Genomic DNA, 18,662 nt, shown 5'->3' with positions numbered 1-18,662 from the left:
CTATGACCAAATATAGCATCTACATCGAGAATTAAAGTATTGTATACATCATTAGTCTGATCCTAAACTACTGTTACTAACGAACTCATTCTCTCTCTAAAAAATAACGAACTCAAGAAAGGCATTTGTTTATCGTAAATGTTGGTGTTGGAAAGTAGCTTCCTGGATTTCCTAAAGAAATTCAACCTTGTAATGTTTTAATTGCACTTTGTTGCTGTTAGGATGACTTAACGGGAGATTTACAAAGACACTTTGAAGCTAAAGTTTGTTTTGAGCATTGGTTAAAAATTAAGAGGGTGCAGTCAATGATGACTTTGAATGACATTCCAAAGTCTGGGAATGTCGCGGCTTTCAATCACGGACATTTCAAAGTCTGCAATTGTTCGAGACATTCAATCACTGACATTTTAAAGTCTGAAAATGTTTGAGGCATTCAATCACGGACATTTCAAAATTCGCGAATGACAGTGGCATTTGCAAATTCATGGATGGTAGATTTGGACTTTCATCGACATTTTGGTGGATTCAAGTGCAAAAATAGAACCAAATTTATCAACAAAAAAAAATGAGAAACTTTCATTGACATTTTGATGATTTTTATTTTAATTAATACAATAAGGGTAATTAATAATAATAATTATTAGTATTCTTCCTATTATCACTTGAAATGACATATTTTTACTAATATTTCAAAAGTAGCTTGATATTTCAAAGGTATATAATGAACATTCTAACTCGTCTTGTTTATGCGGCGTGTGAGAGGCGGTTTAGGCTTTCCTAAACTGATTAGGTTTTCCTAATTGGGTCGGTTTAGGATTCCACAAATTAGAGGCGGTTTAGGCTTTCCTAAACAGTTTAGGATTTCCTATTATGAGGTTTAATATACTATATATATATATAGGAGGTTTGAGTGCTTGTAACAACAACACATACAGTAACTGTTCGAGAGAGAGAGAGAGAGAAAGAGAGAGAGAGAGAGAGAGAGAGAGAGAGAGTAGGTGAGAGAGATATAAGGTTATTTTCTATTCAGTACTGTCTTGGGGCGAACTTGTGGGTTGTGTGAGTCGTCTTTCGTCTATCCTTCAATAAAGTTTTCTTGGTCGCCCGAGGACGTAGGCTTTACGCCGAACCTCGTTAATTCTGTTTGCATATTTAGTTTTGGCGTAGCTTTTAGATTAATTTTCAGAAGCAGATCAATTTCTAGGAAAGGTTTGATAGCTTCCGCGAACTTTTAGTAGTAACAATTGGTACCAGAGCCGTGTTGAGATTGAACGAAGAAAAGATGGGATCGAGAAGTGGTACAGTCAAAGCAGGGAAATATGGGATAGAGAAGTTCAATGAGAAAAACGATTTCTTCTTATTGTTAGATGAAGAATCTGCTAATCTCGCAGAAATTACACAAGACGTTAATGGGAAAGAAACCAGGAGACATGTCAGATGAGGATTGGGAGGAGTTAGATCTCGAAGTACGGGCAACCATTATGTTGTGTCTTGAGAGGGACGTGGTGTTCCTAGTACACGGAGAAACAACGGCGGCGAGTGTGTGGTTAAAGCTAGAAAGCAATTTCATGACGAAAACTTTAACGAATCGGGTCTACTTAAAATCCAAATTATTCACGTGTAGAATGGAAGAGGGTTCTTCTATTCAAGAATATGTGAACAGGCCGGATTGACAGGATTATCTCAGATTTGAAGGATATTGATGTTAAGGTTGAGGATGAGGACCAAACCCTCATATTGTTACTTTGATTGCCTAAATCCAATGAGAACCTTGTTCAATCTTTGATGCTTGTTGGTGATAGATAGTCTAAGCATGGAAGAGACGAGAAATTCATTATTAGCGGATGACCTTCGTAAGGTTGCTACTAGCGGTATGACCTCGGGTGGAGTAAACAAAGATCAAGCACAAGGGTTGTTTGCAACGAGGGAAAGGAGTAATGAAAGAGGAAAGGGAAAAGGCGGGAAATCTAGATCCAAATCTAGGGGCTCTTTCAAGAAATCGTGCTTTAGTTGTGGTGAGCTTGACCACTTTAAAGCGGGATGTCCAAAGACAAAGTTGAAGCAAAAGAACGAAGGCTACAAGGAGAAACAAGAGACGCAAGAGGCGGGATATGTGTCAGGAGACTATGACGAATGTTTCTCGGTGAGTGGATGCTTGATTCAGGGGCGTCACACCGCATGTGTCCTAATAGGAAGTGGTTTTCTACCTATAGGAGTATAGATGGTTGTTGATGTCAAAAAATGACCTTCCGTTATATCAGTATGAAAAAAGGAGTTGATGCATGACAGCCTCCGTTACATATGATTGTTCTGTTAGGTTGAGTGTTGCTCAGCCTGATGTTCCTGCTTCCTACTCTGTTTCTCCTTATATCAACTCATCGTCCTTTCTTCTTACTCCCGCTCCTTGCTTCTGCTCCTTGCTTCTTGCTCTTTGCTCCCGCTCCTTCCTCTACTATTCCTGTTCGTTTGTTCCCGAGGGAGGAAAACCTGCAAAGGGTTCGAAAACCGCTCCGACGCTCAAGCTAGTCAGGATGCTCTTTGCAGTAAAAGAATGAATATTGATCAGAGGCGTGGAAAAGGGGGTGCGACTGGTGCCGTCGCACCGAGCCCCCCTCTTTCTAGGGCCCCATTTTCATGTTGTTACTATTACGAATTATTACATATAAGATAAATGTTGACGGATTAAACAAAAGAGCTAGCAGCTTAGTTGATCTTACACCTTGTCAAGTATTCAAAAAGTCTCGAGTTCGAGCTTCGGCCCCTGCAATAGAGAACTTTTTTAAATGTTGTATATAGGATTCAAATATCTAAGGGCGCTCTAGACAACTTATAAGACCCATATTCTTATGATTTCATGGTCTAATCCATATTTTAAAAGAATCTCTTTCTTTTGTTGCTTCTTTATATTTTTATTTTTTTTCGTTTCTACAATTTTCGTTTCTTTTCTCTCTTGCTCCCTTTCTCTCCATTTCTCTTTGATTCTCTCTTTATTTTCTTTTCTTTTCTTTTCTCTCTATCTCAGCTACTAAAACGCAATAGGATTATATGTCTTTTTTATTAAATGTGTATATTTTCTTTGTCTTCTAATTAATTTCTTGTGCAAAAAATTTTACTTTTTGTTGTTGAATTTGGATTGTCCGCTATAAGAATACTTCTTTCATTCATGTAATTGTGTGCTATAAATATTAAGTTACAATGTGTTCTTGGATATATTTAATTATATCAAATATACTTTACCTATTCTTATTGGCATTTTGTATGCATTGCATGCATTAATACTTTTGTATAAATATATTTTTGTCACTATAATATTGTTTTCAATTAAATTGTTTGAATATTTATCGAATACATTGCACGTAAATTTGTTTTTTCGTTCTCATTTCTTGAGAAGAGCCCCAGTTCTTTTCAGCAAAAAAAAAATGTAGGGTCCCGGTTAAAATTTCACACCGAACCCCCAAAATCTCAGCCACGCCACTAATATTGATTGATCCTTTTAGAGGGCGAGATATGGGAACTTTGAGTTTCTTGTGATCTTTTTAGGGTAAAGAGATCGTGTCTAGTATAAGACGATGTGGGGGGCCTTTTATAGGCGATGTTAGGCCGACTATGATTAGCAGCGGTGATGAGGCGGTTGCCGTCAATCCAAAGGGAAAGTTTCCTCCCTTGAGTATCTAGGGTTTCCCTTAGAGTCTATCTCGGATCTTGGATAAGTGGAAGTTCTTAAGTTCAAGGATCCTTCGTAGATATCGTGCCGGTGTGATAGATTCTAAAGGAGTTCAAGCTGGCTTAAACACTTCGAGATGTGTAGCCGACTGAGATTTTTCTGGAAGATTCGGGATTAAGTCAGTAGATCGCTTAGTGCTGTTGCCTCCCCAGTTCTGGGCGTAAGACATTGGTTGGACCTGTTTGGACCCCGTTTTCTCCTCTGAAGTCCCCAGGGCTGATCTGTCTGTGCCAAGGGCGTATTGCAGGGCTGGTTTCTTCTGGCCGACCTCCCAGTTAGGGGAATATTCGGTGGACCATCAGGGGCTCAGCTGTCATGCTACCTTCAGCCGGGTTGACCCAGTAAACTTCAGATCTGATCTTGACTCTTCAGACGTTAGTCAACGTCTGGGCATTTTATGCATCATCATAAGTCCCGCCACTCCTTAGCCGAAAGTAATGAGACTGAGGAGTAGAAGTAACTCGTGTGGTTTAAACATTGAAGACCTTGTAGTCGAGGATTTTACCTGGACCAGAGCTGTTTCGTGAAGCTTGGCCCTTTTTCCAGTTTCCCAAAGCTGCGTATTCCTGAGCTGATTTGTACTGAGCTAGTAAGGACTACTGGTAGTAAAACTTCTCCTCTCTGAGGCTGTATTTGCCAGAACTAATTCGGGTTGTGTTTGTCTTGGACTGATGGACACGTGGTTTGTTCTCCCGAGACACGTTTCGACTTTTGCTTGAGCAATTAATTTCCTTTCCATGCGTGATTTTGTGACGTCACGTTTTTGATCTTCTGATCACGCGTTTTCGACGCGGATCTTTTGGGTTGTTGTACACGGCAGTCCTTTCGGCATGCGTGGACACGTGATGCCTTGTCAGTGGTGAGACTATCACATCTCCTTGACATCCGCTGGTATCCTATCAGACCTGGTCAATCTCGAGCGATGTGTATCCCTTGGTCATCATTCCTTTGTGTGTTCCCTAGATGCGTTTGGTCTTCGTCTTTAATGACTGTTCGTCCGTTTTCAAGAAGTCTCTTGGCTATTCTTCTTCTAGTATAAATAGCCGGTTTTTGTTCTTCAACTCCCCATCATCGAAGGTCAGAGAAAAGAAAGTCTTTATTTTCCCAACTCTTTTTCCTGATTTCTTGTTTCCACCGTGGATCCAAGATGAGGCCTCTGTTTGATTTCATACTAGTTACCTGCTTGGGGGGTGTTTTTCTGACGATGGAGATAGTTAAGGGTGGACTTCTCCATAATGGCTGTGGTAACCCCATGTCCCATTTGGGTAGATTCCACAAGGAAGTAGGGTTACCAGTGTTGCCTCCAACTGGGATGCTCAGGGCAAGGTGATGACAACAAGAGGGTTATTTTTTCCTTGGTTGTCTTCTTGTCTTGGTTGCTCTTCTGGAAAGGGGTACCTGGTAACTGCTGCGTTTTTTCCAACAGAAATCCGTCTAAAAGCTAAATCTTGTGTAAAAGTGTTTTACGAGGATACAAAAACTAGCTAATATCTGACGCAATTTCTTTTAAAAGAAATTTTGGGCTTCTTCCACAACCAATCAAGAGAACAAACTGTTTGTTGCTCATGATAGTATTCTTATAGTAAGGAGCATTTCCCGAAGAAAAGTACTACAAGAATAAGTGGGAGAAAAGTACAAGTCGAATTAATTCGATCATAAGAAAAATCATGAAGAGTCATGAAGAACAATCATAAAACTTGTACAGGACGATTAAATTCGACCAAGAGCAACAAACTGCGGCTCCTCGGAAAAGGAAAGGTTAAAGATATGATCTTATAAACCCACCGCACAAAAGCGAATGTCGATCGCAGGAGAACTCTCAAGCGACTGAGAGTACACCAAATTGTTGTTCAAAACCCTTAAGGTCAAAAGTAATCTCAAAGACTAAAAAATAAAGGTTATTTCTGAAAAGATAAAAGACCTGCGCAGAGACGAAAACTGACTCTAGATTATGGCTAGAAGCCAAAATCATCATGGAATCAATATCTCATCAAAACATGAAGCTTGATCATTTAAGTTAACGGAAGACCTAAATTAGTTTTGCACAGTAGAAAACTGAGAAGGATGGAAACATTCATGTTTCCCGAAACTAGACAAGAAGAATAAGATTCTTCCAATTAAGTTATGTCCATAAGCATGCTCGAAGAATCCATCGTCGGATTAAGCACGCAAGAGTCAGAATCTTCGATTCACAGAGAAAATCAAAATGGTTTTGATTCCTGAGGAATGGAGAAATTCTTGAATCACGAATTTCAAGAAGGTAAGTGGGAGCAACAAGCCTCGTTAATAGTAAAAATCTAATTTAGACAGTGACCCTAGGGTATCAAGCTCATAGGACCTTCATAAACAACCGAGGAACTCGATTTTTATCTGGGCATTCTCAGAGGAAAGCGTGAGAGCAATTCTTGTCAAAAAGGCCGCCTCGAGAAGAGGAAACGTTTGTCAAAGGAAGACGGTTGTTACAACGTTCATCGTTGGTTGTCTTCCTGGAGAATTGTTTACCGTCTACTCTGATTGAGTAACCTTTATAACAGTCAGAGTTCAAGTGTTGTGGCGAATTAGGAGTTGTCTAGATTATTAGGCAAATCTGACAAGCCATTCACTAAATCTATATCTAATAACTTGTTGCTAGATTATGTTTAGGTTGCTTGGTGGAGTCAGCTTGATTGTGTTTGTTTCCTTAGGATCTTCGTAGTGATTCCGTGGTTTTCGAGAAAGAAAAAAAAAACAGTCTATTTGTTTCCGTGGTCATTGGTCTCTAGTTTATGCCCGATAGATATCGTGATCAGAGAGGTCGTTTCATTAGTAGAGAAACCCATTTAAGTCTTCTAGAAAAACCCTCTGTGAGTGACACTATGGGTGAGAATCTGAACCAAGAACGGGAAGGAACCCAACCTATGACACTCAAGGATTACATGAACCCCACTAGAACGTGTCAGCCATCATGTATACGGTTGCCTCAGGCTACAACTCACTTCGAGTTAAAGCCGAGCATAATCCAAATGCTCCCTATCTTCCATGGGGTTGAGAACGAGAATCCCTACTACCATATTGGAGATTTCGAAGAAATCTGTGGGACCATGAACTTCCCAAATATGTCTGCTGAAGTCCTGAGACTTAGGTTGTTCCCTTTCTCTTTGAAAGAGAAAGCAAAATCATGGTTATACGCCTTACAACCTCAGTCCATTATTACATGGGAAGAATTAAGCAGTTCGTTCCTTCTAAAATTCTTCCCTAAGCATAAAACTACTTTTTTAAGGCAAAGTCTTAATAATTTAATGCAACAAGAAGGAAAATCTCTCTATAAATATCTTGAGAGATTTAAAGAACTTGTACTTCAATGTCATCACCATGGGTTCGATCAAAGGAGGTTAGTCCAGATTCTTTATGACGGACTAAACTATCCCACTACATCCATGGTCGAGGCATTCTGTGGTGGTAGCTTTACCCATAAGTCTGCCGATGAGTGCATGGCGTTTCTAGAAGATGTAGCCAAGAAATCCCAGCAATGGGAAACTTCCAGAGGACCCCCCACTAGGACAAATCCTACTCCAAATCGAGGTGGCGTCTATAGAGTAGATGATTCAGAACTAAAACTGTCCACCCTAGCCAAAAGGATAGAAGCCCTAGAGCTTGGTCAGCCTAAAGCATTCAGGGAAGATCCCACTCAAGCCATGAGTGTTGGAAATGAACCCATTTCACATCTGTGCTCCGTATGTGAAGACCCATCTCATACAGGGGACAAGTGTCCCCTATTCTGTGGTTCTGATGACAGAGAACAAGCTAATGCTCTTTATCAAAACTTTAGGCAAGAAAATCGTCAGAAGTTTGACCCTTATTCGAACACTTACAATACGGGATGAAGAAATCACCCTAATTTCTCATGGTCCAAACATCAATATATATCAAGGTCAAAACCAAAGTCAGCCTAGCAGTTCTATGAACCCACCTGGTTTCAATGCTCCTAGGAATCCTTATGATCAAAATCAGGGCCAACCGAGTACCCAATACACTTCTCAGAATAAGGAATATGTAGAGGAGACCGTGAATAGACTAGCTAAGACCCAAATAGAATTTATGCAAAAGACCACCCAGTCTATAGCTATTTTAGAAACCCAGGTAGGCCAACTTTCAGAAGCCCTTAGCCAGAGGGAAAAAGGTATATTTCCCAGTCAGACTGAACAAAACCCAAAAAGTACTCTAGGAAAACAGTCAATGGGACAAGCTAATGCAGTAACCACCCTTAGAAGTGGTAGGGTAGTTGACAATAAGGTAGGAGCAGATCCTGAATCCTCCTCCTTACCAACCAACATCCCTAGGGGAGAACCTGAGAAGGTACCTGAGCCTGAAAACCCACCTGTGGTACCTGAGTCCTATGTCCCTAAATCCCCGTATCCTCAACGACTGGTAGAGCCAAAGAAGAAGTCTCAGTTTGAGGAAATAATGGAATTATTCAAACAGGTTAGCATTAACATTCCATTACTAGATGCAATTAAACAAGTCCCAGCTTACGCTAAGTTTCTAAAAGACTTATGCACTAGGAAGCGTAAGATGAATGTGCATAAAAAAGTGTTCCTCACTGAGAAGGTTAGTTCATCATCCAAGATAATATCCCACCAAAGTACAAGGACCCAGGAAGCCCTACACTACCTTGCACCATAGGAAATTTTAAAGTAGAACGTGCTTTACTGGATCTAGGTGCCAACGTCAACATTCTTCCTTACTCCGTGTATTTACAGTTGGGATTAGGGGAGATCAAACCAACCTCTATGGTTCTCCAGTTAGCAGATCGCTCTATTAGACACCCACGTGGCGTTGTTGAGGATGTTCTGATTAAGGTTGGGGAATTCATATTCCCTGTTGACTTCATTATCTTAGACACGGAACCTGTCCATAACTCTAATAGTCAAATCCCAGTGATACTAGGTCGACCATTTTTAGCTACATCAAATGTTGTCATCTATTGTAGAAGTGGTCTTCTAAGGTTGTCATTTGGAAATATGACTGTAGAGATGAATATTTTTAATGCTGGACTTCACCCTGATGATGTGAACGAGTTTAGTGAGTTGAACTTGATAGACTTACTAGTTCAAGATGCATTATCGACCACTCTGGTAAGGGACCCATTAGTGACTCTGATAGAGTTGTTGGGCTTAGATGTTGATGATGAGGGTAGTAGTAATGAGATAGATACTGCACTAGAGTCAGAGCCAATTGTTTGGCCAGCCACAGAGACACCACTTAAGTCTATTGCTGATTCTGAGATGACACTCGAGCCACTTCTAGAGGAACCAAGAGTTGAGTCTGTAGTATCTCATGTGCATAAATCTTCTGCTCAACTTACCCATGATATTATGTTGGAACAAAATGAATGGGAAGATGAACTATGGCTAAGGGAAATGAGTGACGACTCACTCAATGTAGGTGAAGCCCTAGAGTTCTTTAAGGACACTGATGACCCAATAATGAGAGAAATTTAGAAGGTTTGTCCGAATCTTTACCTGAGTTAAAACCTAAGGAGCATGAACCTAATGTAGTGGCTAGGCCCAATGCTCATATTTTAGAAACTCCCAGTTTGAATATAGATCCAAGTCTTATGAAGAGTCCTATAGGTTGTTTTGCAAACTTAGTGATTTTACAATCATCTAAGTTTGGGGATGGTATCTTCACCCTGAAAGTCTCTCTTGTTTTGTCATACTATTTCATAAAGGAGAATTTAGGTCTCACTGGTGATTTTGTATTCTGGGTTGATCCTCAAGTTTTTCGATTATTATTTTATGGAGAGTCAGTAGCCCCTCATCCAGTAGGTTTTCATGAGCTTTTCTTCAGAATCCTCATCGTCTGGTTGAAGACGTTAAACTTAGCGCTTTTTGGGAGATAACCCAAATATAGGACATTCGAATCTAGTAATATCTTTCCCTCATTCCATTATTTTTGCATAGTCTTCAGAACATTGAGGACAATGTTCAGTTTAAGTTTAGGGATGAGGATTGAATTTTTGTCCTTCATTTCAAAAATTAAAAAGGGTCAAATTTTTAATTTTCTAGATTTGTGAATCTAGTTATTTTTACTTGTTAATAGTTATAAAGTCTAGTTGGTTAAACTGCCTGCTTGCTAAGGGTTTGTTCATGAAAGTTGAGTCTTGAAATTGTTTGTGCACCAGCCATGTGAGTGTTAGATAGGTGAAGAGTAGACACTTCTGAGAGAACCTGATTAATCATTAGTGGAGACTTAACCCGTGTGAGAATCTGAGCCTTTCTTTTAGCTTTGAGTGATTTCTTCTGCATTAATTCCAAGTAGAATGAAGAGCTACTCAACCTCGCAATACTAAAGAGGACTCAGATGATCTCCTGAGTTTAAATTTCACAACCACTAGGGGTGTCATCAGGAATGCGGACCTTTCTCTTGTAGTCTGAGAAACTTGATAACTGTGTCAACTAGAGGAAAATAGGAACTCCATCCACCAGTTAGAATCCTGAGAATAAGGCATGAAAGTGAAAATAAAGAGAATTGAACTCAAGGAGGAAGCAATCAAGTCAAAATCAAAATCAAAGTCAAAGTCAAAGTCAAAAAAAAAAAAAAAAAAAAAGTGGTTATCCCTTGAAGAAAGAAAAAGAAGGGAAAAGTGTTTGTTTGATTTAAGTATTTATCCCTTGAAAAAGTTTTGAAGATTTGAAGAAATCGAGTTCTCAGGAGTTCTAGTTCATCTTTAGTGTCTATTGACCTCTAGGAAACACGGTTAGAAAGTAGATCAGGTGAGAAGAGTAGGTTAGCTTTTCCATCCCGTATTAGTGGTTGTTTCCTTTCTATGAGATCAGTCGTCCATCATAAATTCTAGTCCAGCTTTTGTAATGTGTTGAGTTTTCTTTCGTACTCATACTCACACATTGTGAACCAATTCTGAGTGATTTGAATTTTTGAGTGTATGACCGTGAGGCAACAGTCGAGGCGAAATGTATTAAGACGGTAATCGAGGTCTTGTCTGTTCAGAATCGGAATGATATTCACAATGGCTGGTCACGTGCACTTCGAGTCTTGATTAGTAGTGAATGGATTTTTAGCTTTTGGATGGTTTGATTAACTTAGATTGCATTTCTATTAGCCTCCAAAAATCTCTCGGATAAACAATTCTGGATCATGTGTTTTTGCACCCTTTTTTATTTTTGAAATATTGAATTTTGTGGGTGGTAGATTCACTGCAAACCCTCACGAGACCACACTCGTCCTCTAGGGGTAACTTAGGGGTTTAACGGCTTGTTGCACGTGCTAAGTGCAATCGTGATTCCCTACGAAAGTGGTGAATTAGGTTTAGTTTTATTTTTCTGTTTTGCTCGAGGACTAGCAAAATCTAAGTTTGGGGATGTTTGATGAGACATGAAAATGTCCCATCTGAGTCTCTTAATTTGGAAAGAAAAGTTAGTCTATCTAGGGCAATTACTCTCATGAATTACTCCTTTTTCTACTCAAGTACCTTTTTCAGAGTAATGTGTGCAAAACAGATAAAAGTCGGAGAAAATGCAGGCTAGGGGTATTTTGGTCATTTGTTAACTCTGATTTCATGGTCGAGATTATTGTTTGGATGGAAAGTAGAGTCCAAGACGAACCCGTAGGCGAAAACGGAAGTCAAATCGGAGTCCGGAAGAGTAAAATAGAGCGAGTCAAAGTTCGGGTCAAATTCAATGGACCAAAAGTCAAGGGAAACACGTGGCGCACATTCAGCAAATAATCGGATGGACCGGAGAAGTCGTGGGCCACTTTCGGTTACGCTAGAGGTACGCCAAGCTATTTGAGCGACCCGGGATGATCTAACGGTGGGGAGATTCGAGCAGCATGTGGCCACATCCAAGAACTTGAGCTGCAGTCCTTCTCGACTGGCCGCAAAGCACTGGAGTTGGAGCTTTTAAACTCCAACGGCCATCGTCTTCTTATTTCTTCCTCTTTCCCTATTTCTAAAAACATACACCGACTGAAACAAAAATAGAAAGAGAGAGAAAAGGAAATCGATGGAAAACCGACTCGAATGATTTAAGGAAAGAGAGCAAGATAGAAACCGACTCAATCAACCCTATATAAAGGAGAAGAAGCCGGATGGAGATGGCATCCTCGGCCATTGAAGCAAACCCGAGCTAGAGAGAGAAAGTGAGTTAGAGAGTTTTCTTCTTTTTTTTCTTCTTCTTCTGATTCTTCTCTTTGTGAGAGAGAAGGTTAGATTGAAAGAGTTAAGAGAGAGAGAGATACTGTAAAGAGAGAGAGAGAGAGAGATTTTGAATTAATAAAATCGAGCTTTTAAATCTTTTTTTTCTTCTTCTTTCTTTGTCTGGTTCGGTTAGAGAGAGAAAGAGAGAGTTATATTATTGTTATAGAGAGAGAAATAGAAAGTTTAGAGTGAGAAAGAAAGAGAAAACAGTAAAGAGAGAGAGAGAGAAATCAGTTGAGGAAAATAATTTTCCACAGAGAAATAGTTTTCGAGAAGACGAGAAAACTATTTTCTCTAAGGGTCTGTTTGGCTGCACAGAGTGAAATTTCGTGAAAAAAGGTGTTTTCTTCTCCGATTCTTTTTCTTTCTTTAATGTTATTATTTTTCTTCTCTTTAATCATTATTATGCTCCCATCCATCATGAGTAACTAACTTTCCCGATCTAGGGTTAGGGTTAAACTTTAGTTTTGTGCGATTATCTGACTTAATCACTTTTAAGTACTTAATACTTGATTTCTTCGCGTATCTTTCACGATAACCCCTTTCATTAGTTATGCTTATGTTTGATGTTTCATATTTAGGCTTTAGGTCTTTAATGTTTCATGCTTACGTTTGATATCTAATAATTAGAGTACCCGTGAGTTTACGTACCGAAATTGAAAGTGTAAAAGTAAGTGTTTTGAAAAGTCAAAATCATCCGAGGTTGGTTATTATTCCTTGAGTTATATAAGAAGAAGATCTGAATTGCATAAGTTAGATGTCATACTTGCTAAAGTGGATCCTGAAACCCTAGATTCTCCCTTCTCATAAGTTTCCCGATTATCAACTTTTTATTGTTTCTGTTTTAGTTATTTCACTTTAAAACAATCTTTAAAAGAGAAATCACCATAGATACAAGTTTTAGAATAGATTATACTTAGTCCATGAGGATTCGATCCCGGTCTTATCGGGTTTTACTACTTGAGACGCCCGTATACTTGCGGGTGTACCTTTTCGGACACATCAAAAGTCGTTAAGGGTTCTTTGGTGGTGATGAGAGGTACTCGTTATGGTAATTTATATTCACTTTTGAGGACAACAATTATGGGAGATGTAGCAGAAGGAATTAGTGGAAGGGATCCAACGGCTAGTACGAGGCTTTGGCATATGCGCCTTGGGCATATGTCAGAAAATGGTCTATCTTTGATATGCGGGAAAGGCTTATTGAAGGACATAAAGAAGCCTTGCATGGAGTTTTGTGAGCATTGTGTGTTCGGGAAGACACACAGGGTGATGTTCTCTTCAAGCAAGCACATAAGCAAAGAGGTATTAGACTACATACATACCGATGTCTGGGGGACCGGCAAAGTTAGCTTCCAAGGGTGGTTCCAAGTATTTTGTTACATTCCTTGATGATTATTCGATATTTGTCTGGCTTTATTTTCTAAAGCATAAAAATGAGGTATTCAGCACGTTCCTAGTGTGAAAAGCAATGGTTGAAAACAAAACTAGTCGAAAGTTGAAGACGTTAAGATCGGATAATGGGACCGAGTACACGGATGGGGCATTCAAGGAGTTTTGTAATCAGACAGGCATTGTCAGGCACTGGACAGTAGCAAACACACATCAGCAGAATGGAATCGCAGAGAGATTGAACCGTACACTACTTGAGAAGGCTAGATGTATGCGCTCCAAGTCGGGATTAGGCGTAGAATGGTGGGCAGAATCTGTTACTACAACGTGTTATATTGTGAACAGGTCTCCACATTCTTCTTTAGATGGCGGCATACCTTACGAGGTGTGATCAGGTGAACATGCAGATTACGGGAGACTTAGGGTTTTCGGTTGTACGACCTATTACCATGTTAAAGGTAATAAACTTGATAATAGAGCAAAGAAGACAATTTTCTTAGATATGCTACAGTAGTCAAGGGTTATCGGCTATGGTGTACGGAAGACAAGAAGTTTCAGCAGAGATGTGGTGTTTGATGAGTCATCTATTGTAGCTATGGCGAAAGCTACGGTGCCTAGTTGTGGTGATGTTGGGTCTACTAAAGCTCAAGTAGTGGAAGTAGAAGCCAGAGACCAACGAGCTTCTAAGAATCATGATCAGTTGGAGCATCAGGATAGTACATAGGATGAGGAAATTGATGAACACGGTCATAAGGAGGTTCAAGGAGTAGGTACACAAGCTTTACAACAAGAACAGCAGGCTGGTTTGGTACACACTAGGTTGAAACGGTTATATAAGCCGGTACAAAGGTTAGGGTCAGACAAACCTCTTAGGCATTACGGGCAAGCAAATGTGGTTGAATATGCACTCTTGGTGGAAGACGACGAGTCGGTCCCCTTCAAACAAGCTATTACCGCGGAGGAAAGAGAGAGTTGGTTGTTGCTATGCAAAAGGAGATGGAGTCTCTTCACAAGAACAAGACATGAGAGGTTGTCCCATTGCCCGAAGGTAAGTCTGTTATTGGTTGTAAATGGGTGTACAAGAAGAAAGTGGATTCTTCCGAGATCAAGGGTACAAGGTATAAGGCAAGACTAGTGGCCAAGGGTTATGCACAGAAAGAAAGGGTCGACTACAATGAGATTTTCTCCCTGGTCGTGAAACATACTTCTATTCGGGTCCTATTGAGTATTGTTGCTCACAATGGTCTTGAGTTGGAACAACTCGATGTTAAAACCGCCTTCTTGCACGGAGATTTGGAAGAAGAAATTTATATGGCTCAACCTGAGGGATACAAGGTTGAGGGTAAAGAAAATCAAGTATGTCGTTTGAGGAAGGCTCTTTACGGATTGAAACAATCCCCTCGTCAATGGTACAAACGATTTGATTTTTTCATGCTAAAACATAGTTTTCGCAGAAGTGACTATGATTGTTGTGTATACATTAAGAAGCTTCGCGAAGGTGACTTTATTTATCTCCTTTTGTATGTGGATGACATGCTTATTGCTTCTCGAAGCATGGTGGAGATAGATAAGTTGAAATCTCAACTCAGTCAAGAGTTTTAGATGAAAGACATGGGCGCTGCAAAGAAAATACTGGGAATGGAGATTAAGAGAGAGCGGTCAAGTAAGAAATTGTTCTTGAGTCAGAAAAGTTACATCGAACGAGTAGTTTCTCAGTTCGGGATGCAGAATGCGTAGGCGGTCTCAACACCTTTGGCACCACACTTCAGGCTCTCGGGAAGATAATCTCCCACTACTACGTTGGAGAAGGATCATATGGATCGTGTACCGTATGCTAGTGCAGGTGGCAGTTTGATGTACGCTATAGTGTGTACTCGTCCGGATATTTCACAGGCGGTTAGTAGGTTTATGGCAAACCCGGGGAAGACACATTGAGAAGCTATGAACTGGGTCTTGAGGTACTTGAAGGGTACCGTTGATACAGGTTTGTGCTTTGGTGGATACACATGTCAGGTAAGCGGTTATGTTGACTCGAATTATGCTGGCGATCTAGATAGAAGACGATCTAGTACGGTTATGTATTTAGGGTACATGGTGCTCCAGTTAGTTGGCGATCGATGTTACAATCTACCGTTGCGTTATCTACTACGGAGGCCGTGCATATGGCTATGGCCGAGGGTGTGACCGAAGCATTGTGGTTGTGGGGTCTTCTGGATGATCTAGGGTAAGCAGGAGTGTGTAGTTGTATGGTGTGATAGTCAAAGTACGATCCACTTGGCGAAGAATCAGGTTCATAATGCTCTAGTAAGCATATCGATGTCAGGTATCACTTCGTGCAAGATGTCGTAGAGCAAGGTGATGTTTCTCTCATGAAGGTTCACATAGATGAGAATCCCGCGGATATGTTGACTAAAGTGGTAACTTGTAGCAAGTTTCAGCATTGCTTGGAATTGCTACAAATCGGCTCGTGTTAAGTTGCCCGAAAGAGCGTAATGGCGACAAGGTAAATTTTATGTGAAGGGTTGGTAGAACTACGATAGGCTTGATCCTGTAAAAGGGTACGTAGGCAGCCATGGTCATATTGGTGCAGTCAGATGAAGTTACAAGAAGCAGATATATCTTACAAGGAGCTGGTGTTCGTCCAAAAATTTGAAGTATATCAAATTGTGTACGAGGTGGAGAATTGTGACAGGCGGTTTAGGCTTTCCTAAACTGATTAGGCTTTCCTAATTGGGGTCGGTTTAGGATTCCACAAATTAGAGGTGGTTTAGGCTTTCCTAAACTGTTTAGGATTTCCTATTATGAGGTTTAATATACTATCTATATATATATATATATATATATATATATATATATATATATATATATATATATATATATATATATATATATATATATATATATAGGAGGTTTGAGTGCTTGTAACAACAACACATACAACAACTGTTCGAGAGAGAGAGATCGAGAGTAGGTGAGAGAGATAGAAGGTTATTTTCTATTCAATACTGTCTTGGGATGAACTTGCGGGTTGTGTAAGTCGTCTTTCGTCTATCCTTCAATAAAGTTTTCTTGGTCGCCCGAGGACGGAGGTTTTACGCCGAACTTCGTTAATTTTGTTTGCATATTTAGTTTTGGCGTAGCTTTTAGATTAATTTTCATAATCGGATCAATTTCTAGGAAAGGTTTGATAGCTTCCGCGAACTTTTAATACTAACACGGCGGAAACCTAGTTATAGTAATATGCCAATAAATGTTCGCCAATTGGTTGCGCATCCACCCAGAAATTTGGTGGTCACAAGTTTGACTCACAGTGAAGATGGAATCCACTATTAATTGAATTGAGCGAAATGGCATAAACAAAATAAATAGTAGAAATGAGTGTTCATACAGCTAGAATGGTCTTGAGGGTATATGACTTTAAAATCCAAGATGTCTTTAGTGATAATAGTTAATTTATGTACTTATTCATTATATTTTCACACTATATTGAATGTAATGATTGTTGGGATCCATGACAAAAATTTGAAAAAAATATCATAGTAACATATTTTATATAATATAAGATATAATAATATCACATTAATTATTAATCTATTTATTATAATATATTTTACTTTCATTAACATGAAATCCATGAAGTCTATTATTGTCTATACAATGTCAATAGAGATTTCATTGAAATGATAAAGAAAAACTATGGACTCTCCATTGCCCGTCTTGATTGCCCCCCTGGTCCCCTCCCCTGTAAATGTATTTCAAAAATTAACGATAGAATCTCGTTTCGAAACAAACCTGCGACGTTTATATAAGTTTGAATGACGGTCATTAATCACATGCTACGATTTTGCGGTGGTCAAAACCGGCTTGATGATAGTCATGTGGCATGTCCATTAATAGACTGTGTTTGGCACGATCATATCTTCGTTTTGCTTGCATCTTCTAATATGGAAACCAAATTTCGACTCTATACATTCCGCGTAAATGCTATTTTTTCCGCGCAGAGCAGAGCTCAAGGTGTCAAGTTTACTTCTCTCATCAATTTTTTTTTTGTTGAGAGACTTCTCTCATCAATTGAGAAATTAGTATATAGCCAATACATGAAGCTAAGCTTGCAAATTGTGGTATGTCCCTATGTCGGGCCTAATCGGGCTTTATAACAAGACAGGCTCGGGCGGGTAGCCGGCACGAGGCTGCAATTCGAGCTCGCCCGTTTTTGCCTAACAGTACGGGCGGGTACTGCCCGTTAGCGGGCATCGGGTCCCGTTAACCATGGCGGGACACGGTAGCCGCAGGCGGATTCGGGGCCACGGGTCTTTCTCCCACCTCTAGAAATCACTCACCTAGCTAGAAGGTCTGGTAGTTTGGGGTACAAATACGAAATTATAAAATAAATAAAGCATCTACCGTATGATACAAGAGAACATGAAACAGATACTCTAAATCTTTTTGTTAAGCCATTTAAATGCGTTCTTCCATTTTTCGATCTTGGAACAAGTTCAGAGAAAATACAGTATGAAATTGAAAAAATAATCGGCAGAGCCAATAATATAAATTCTCGAGTTCAGAGAAAATACAGTATGAAATTGAAAAAAATCAGCAGAGCTAATAATATAAATTCTTGTACGATTGAAATATAAACGATGTAAGTATTTACTATATGAAGCAGATCAACCTTATATCAAAGCTCCAACTTGATTTGTGAGTTTGATGTGTCAGCATATGCCATTACTCTTTTCGGTAGACTATTTAAAACAAGAGAAATGTTGGTTGGAGCGACATTGGAATAACAAATGACTAGCGATTAGGGACTTAATACAAATCTTTGGAACTTAGCGGACTGAAAACAAAATATTTGGAAATCACTCTTTACAGCACGAGAGGGACACGCGTCACTCTTCTATTGAGTCGCTTTGGTGTCGCTAGAAACAGTCGCTCCATGTAGCATTACTCTTCATCTGGAATTTCATTGGGGGATATTGAGTTACCTCAGAGGGCTAATTGATAGTTGAGTTTACTTACAATTAACATCACAAATTGAGTTTATAGAAAATTAAGAATCAACCCCAAAAAGTATAGTTTTGGTGTGAAATCCGTCCTAAGTTGAAAAAGAAATCAGACGAAAAGTCAAGTTAGGGAGAAAAAAATATCTGAATTGTGCCTGACATGTCACATTGCAAAAACCAAACTAATGTAAAATGCCATTGATATGTGAATGTCAGCTGCAAATGGATATGTGCGGGCCACATAATATCAAATGACACGGCACATTTTGATAGTTCAATTACATTTCTGGTAGTGAACTGAGAGCCTGAGAATATGGTGATGAAGAGAGGACCGACAAAAAGAAAG

The 18,662-nt window shown here is 39.5% G+C and overlaps 1 pseudogene; it reads left to right on the top strand.

The window, feature by feature from the left end:
• Positions 1–6,579: 6,579 nt before the first annotated feature.
• On the top strand, positions 6,580–9,204 carry LOC147566372 (uncharacterized; annotated as a pseudogene).
• The last annotated feature ends 9,458 nt before the right edge of the window (positions 9,205–18,662 follow it).

This window comes from Eschscholzia californica, unplaced genomic scaffold (genome assembly GCF_041429995.1).
Source record: "Eschscholzia californica isolate CP2 unplaced genomic scaffold, dmEscCali1.0.p SCAF_1, whole genome shotgun sequence".
NCBI classification, from domain to species: Eukaryota; Viridiplantae; Streptophyta; class Magnoliopsida; order Ranunculales; family Papaveraceae; genus Eschscholzia; species Eschscholzia californica.
Note: the sequence above shows the minus strand (reverse complement) of the source record. Positions and strands in the feature narration are given on the sequence as shown.